Below are 6,000 nucleotides of genomic sequence, written 5' to 3' on the forward strand. Positions count from 1 at the left end.
GATAAAGCTAGAAGTGCAAAGAAAGTAAATACAAAGAGTAGTTCTCTTTCCTAGCTCCTCCCAAAAGCTCCTCTCTATTTCAAAACTACTCCTATATATACTACTCTTCTCAGCTTCTAGTTAGCTCTTCAAGTCTTGGGCCTCTGGATCTTTGAGCTTGAAGCAGTTCCTTTCTTTAATTGGGCTTGGCTTACTTGCAAAGAGAAAGTGTGAAATGGGCATAGTCTTTAGCTCAAGACGTTAGGGGTGTTTAACATTTAATGAAAATACAAGTTCGAGAACGTTAGTGACACTTAACATTGTCACTAACGTTGCCATGCACCCCTTTGCCTCACGTTAAAGCCCACGTTAACTGGGTTAACGTGGCTTTTAACTTTGCCTTGCTAGCCTTCGAGAACGTTAGTGACACTCAACATTGTCACTAACGTTCAAGTGTGCCCCTCCTTGCTTCATGTTAAAGCTCACGTTAAATAGGTTAACGTGGCTTCTAACGTGGCTTTTGCCAACCTTCGAGAACATTAGTGACACTCAACATTGTCACTAACGTTCAAGTGTGCCCCTTGGTCTCACGTTAGAGTCCATGTTAACTGGGTTAACGTGGCTTCTAACGTGGCCATTCTTAGCCATCCCAAGGTTAGTGACAAAGTTAGGTGTCACTAACGTTGGATCATTCTTCATTCCTCATCGTTAGCTTCCACGTTAACCAAGTTAACGTGGAGGTTGACGTGGCTCTTGGGGGTTGTGTGGTTGCTCCAACGTTAGTGATAATGTTGAGTGTCACTAACGTTGTCGACAACTCTCCATCTCTTGGTTAACGTGGGAGTTAACGTGGCTCTTTGCACCTTAGGCCAACGTTAGTGACAATGTTGAGTGTCACTAACGTTGGCTTCTCTTCCCCCTTTAACGTTAGAGGCCACGTTAACTAGGTTAACGTGGCTCTAACGTGGCCATTTGTGAGCAATTGCCAACGTTAGTGACAATGTTAAGTGTCACTAACATTGGCTCAACTTCTCTTCTCCACGTTAGAGTTCACGTTAACTTAGTTAACGTGACTCTTTAACGTGGGCATTGATGGCTTTTGAGAGTGTTTTTGGCAATCACTTTTCTCCTTAACTTTGCAAGTTACCTCCCATTCTTTGCTTCCTTTGGTCCTGAAATCAAGCAATAGAGTGCATCAAAGTTCTAGTCCACGTCATTGGTAATGCAATATACAATTTTGTCATTAAAATCATGCAAAATCCTCATGAAATAATGTAAAATGCACAATGTATGCTTGAATCAAAGTCTGAGTGAATATTTGCCCAAAACTAACTTATTTCCTAAGAAAATGCATGAAATTACCTAAAAACAGAAAAGAAAAGGTCAGTGAAACTGGCCAAAATGCCCTGGCATCAAGATGCCCCAAAATGACTCAGAAAAGCCATTGTCTATCCTACTCGGACAACCTTTCTTGAAGACCTCGAAGTTCAAATTAGATGCTTTTGCAGGCACATACTCTTTTGAAATAGACGGCCAAGTAGTAAGCTTCAATCTGAATGGAGTTATGAAGCACCCTCCAGAAGATCATTCTATCTTCCAGTGTGACATCATAGATGAAACTGTAGCTGAAGTTCACCAAGAAGAGTTTGAAGATAAGTACATAGGACAAGGTCCAAGTGTGGGGAATTCCGAGGACAATGCAGGCACTCTACCACTGCCATCAGTTCCAGATAATCCAGAGCCAGACCATGATCAGAAGTTAGAATTGAAACCCCTCCCTCCACACCTCAAATATGCTTACCTCGAGGACAAGCAGAAGTTTCTAGTTATCATTGCACAGGACCTCACTTCTCAGCAGGAAAAGCAGTTACTTAGTGTGTTGAGGAAGCACAAGAAAGCAATTGGGTGGAGTTTAGCAGACATAGTAGGCATCAACCCTCAAGTTTCTGAGCACAGGATATTTTTAGAACAAAGAGCAAGAACTGTTCGTCAACCCCAAAGAAGATTGAACCCCACTATTTTAGAGGTTGTCAAGAAGGAAGTGACCAGACTATTAGCGGCAGGTATTATCTACCCCATCTCAGACAGTGAATGGGTGAGCCCGGTGCAAGTGGTACCCAAGAAGTCTGGAGTCACTATAGTGAAGAATGAGCATGGAGAGCTCATAGCAACCAGAGTACAGAACACCTGGAGGGTCTGTATTGATTACAGGCGTCTCAACCAAGCTACTCGTAAGGATCACTACCTTTTTCCATTCATTGATCAAATGTTGGATCGCCTGTCAGGTAAATCCCATTATTGCTTTTTAGATGGTTACACAGGCTATTTCCAGATTCATATAGCTCCTGAGGATCAGGAAAAGACTACCTTTACATGTCCCTTTGGGATTTATGCTAACAAGAGAATGCCCTTTGGCCTGTGCAATGCACCAGCTACCTTTCAGAGGTGCATGATGAGTCTTTTCTCTGATCTTATTGAGGACTGTATGGAGGTTTTTATGGACGATTTTAGCATTTATGGTGATTCTTTTAACCTTTGCTTGGATAGTTTATCTAGAGTATTAGATAGATGTGTCAGTACAAACCTTGTATTGAATTTTGAAAAATGTCATTCTATGGTTAAACAAGGAATCGTACTGGGACATGTTGTATCTAATACTGGCATTTCTATAGATCCAACAAAGGTCGATGTTATTTCTAGTTTGCCTTACCCCTCTTCCGTAAGGGAAGTCTGTTGGTGCACGCAATTGCAATCACACGTTTGCAATCCCGCACAACTAACCAGCAAGTGCACTGGGTCGTCCAAGTAATACCTTACGTGAGTAAGGGTCGATCCCACGGAGATTGTCGGCTTGAAGCAAGCTATGGTTATCTTGTAACTCTTAGTCAGGATAACAATAATTATCAGGGTTGATTGTAAAAAGCAAAAGAACATGAACTAAGTACTTGTTTTGCAGTAATGGAAAACAGGTTGAGCTTTTGGAGATGCTCTATCTTCTGAATCTCTGCTTTCCTACTGTCTTTTTCTTCAAGCACGCAAGACTCCTTCCACGGCAAGCTGTATGTAGGGTTTCACCGTTGTCAATGGCTACCTCCCATCCTCTCAGTGAAAATGTTCATGGCGCTCTGTCACAGCACGGCTAATCATCTGTCGGTTCTCAATTGGGTTGGAAAAGAATCCAATGATTCTTTTGCGTCTGTCACTAACGCCCAGCCCTCAGGAGTTTGAAGCTCGTCACAATCATTTAATCCTTGAATCCTACTCAAAATACCACAGACAAGGTTTAGACCTTCCGGATTCTCTTGAATGCCGCCATCAACTCTAGCTTATACAACGAAGATTCTGATTAAGGAATCCAAGAGTTATTCACTCAATCTAAAGTAGAACGGATGTGGTTGTCAGGCACACGTTCATAGGCGAGAATGATGATGAGTGTCACGGATCATCACATTCATCAGGTTGAAGAACAAGTGATATCTTAGAATAGAAGCAAGCGTGATTGAATGAAAAATAGTAGTAATTGCATTAATCCATCAAGACACAGCAGAGCTCCTCACCCCCAACCATGGGGTTTAGAGACTCATGCTGTAGAAGATACAATGAGAAACGTGTAAAGTGTCATGAGGTCCAGATACAATGTCAAAAGATCCTATTAATAGTGAACTAGTAACCTAGGGTATACAGAAATGAGTAAATGACATAAAAATCCACTTCCGGGGTCCACTTGGTGTGTGCTTGGGCTGAGCATTGAAGCTTTTATGTGTAGAGGCTTTTTCTGGAGTTAAACGCCAGCTTTTATGCCAGTTTGGGTGTTTAAACGCCGGGAATTCTAAAGCTGATTTGCAACGCCGGTTTGGGCCATCAAATCTCGGGCAAAGTATGGACTATTATACATTGCTGGAAAGCCCAGGATGTCTACTTTCTAACGCCGTTGAGAGCGCGCCAATTGGGAGGTCAGAATCCAACAGCATCTGCAGTCCTTTTTAGCCTCTGAATCAGATTTTTGCTCAGGACCCTCAATTTCAGCCAGAAAATACCTGAAAAATCAGAAAAACACACAAACTCATAGTAAAGTCTAGAAAAGTGAATTTTAACTAAAAACTAATAAAAAATATAATAAAAACTAACTAAAATATACTAAAAACATACTAAAAACAATGCCAAAAAGCGTACAAAATATTCGCTCATCACAACACCAAACTTAAATTGTTGCTTGTCCCCAAGCAACTGAAAATCAAGATAGAATAAAAAGAAGAGAATATACTATAGACTCCAAAATATCAAAGAAACTTAGCTCCAATTAGATGAGCGGGACTAGTAGCTTTTTGCTTCTGAACAGTTTCGGCATCTCACTTTATCCTTTGAAGTCTAGAATGATTAGCATCCATAGGAACTCAGAACTCAGATAGTGTTATTGATTCTCCTAGTTAAGTATGATGATTCTTGAACATAGCTACTTTATGAGTCTTGGCTGTGGCCCAAAGCACTCTGTCTTCCAGTATTACCACCAGTTACATACATGCCACAGACACATACTTGGGTGAACCTTTTCAGATTGTGACTCAGCTTTGCTAGAGTCCCCAATTAGAGGAGTCCAGGGTTCTTAAGCACACTCTTTTTGCCTTGGATCACAACTTTATTATTTATTTATTATTATATATATATATATATGTATAAAATTTTTTTTGCAAGCTTTTCATTGCTTTTTCTTGCTTCAAGAATCATTTTTATGATTTTTCAGATCCTCAATAACATTTCTCCTTTTCCATCATTCTTTCAAGAGCCAACAATTTTAACATTCTTAAAACAACAAATTCAAAAGACATATGCACTGTTCAAGCATTCATTCAGAAAACAAAAAGTATTGTCACCACATCAAACTAATTCAACTAGTTTTCGAGATAAATTCGCAATCCTGTACTTCTTGTTCTTTTGTAATAAAAACATTTTTCATTTAAGAAAGGTGATGGATTCATAGGACATTCATAGCTTTAAGGCATAGACACTAAGATACCAATAATCATGTAATAAGACACAAACATAGATAAACATAAGCATAAAAATTCGAAAAATAGAAAATAAAGAACAAGGAGATTAAAGAACGGGTCCACCTTAGTGATGGCGGCTTGTTCTTCCTCTTGAAGATCTTATGGAGTGCCTGAGCTCCTCAATGTCTCTTCCTTGCCTTTGTTGCTCCTCTCTCATGATTCTATGATCTTCTTTAATTTCATGGAGGAGGATGGACTGTTCTTGGTGCTCCACCCTTAGTTGTCCCATGTTGGAACTCCATTCTCCTAGGGAGGTGTTGATTTGCTCCCAATAGTTTTGGGGAGGAAAGTGCATCCCTTGAGATGAATATCTCCATCTCCCATGGCTCGGAGGTGGAAGCTTTTGCCTTCCCTTTCCTCTTTCTAGAGGTTTCTCCGGCCTTAGGTTCCATAAATGATTATGGAGAAATAAAAAGCAACGCTTTTACCACACCAAACTTAGACGGTTTGCTCGTCCTCGAGCAAAAGAAGAAAGAAGAGAGAGAGTGGTGGGGTAGGTGGGGATCCTGTGGGGTCCACAGATCCTGAGGTGTCAAGGATAATTCATCGCTGCACCGAGTGGCGAGCAAAAATGCTCCTTCTACCAATCCTGGCGTTAAACGCCGGGCTGGTGCCCATTTCTGGCATTTAACGCCAGCTTGGTGCCCATTCCTGGCGTTTAACGCCAGTCTGGTGCCCCTTTCTAGCATTAAACGCCCAAAATGGTGCCAGACTGGGCGTTAAACGCCCATTTGCTGCTCTTACTGGCGTTTAAACGCCAGCAAGTTTTCCTCCAGGGTGTGCTGTTGTTTCTTTATATTTTTCATTCTGTTTCTGCTTTTTCAATTGATTTTGTGACTTTCCATGATCATCAACCTATAGAAAACATAAAATAACAAAGGAAAATAATAAATATAACATTGGGTTGCCTCCCAACAAGTGCTTCTTTAATGTCAGTAGCTTGACAGTGGGCTCTCATGGAGCCTCACAGATA

Source organism: Arachis hypogaea, chromosome 5 (genome assembly GCF_003086295.3).
Source record: "Arachis hypogaea cultivar Tifrunner chromosome 5, arahy.Tifrunner.gnm2.J5K5, whole genome shotgun sequence".
Classification (NCBI taxonomy): domain Eukaryota; kingdom Viridiplantae; phylum Streptophyta; class Magnoliopsida; order Fabales; family Fabaceae; genus Arachis; species Arachis hypogaea.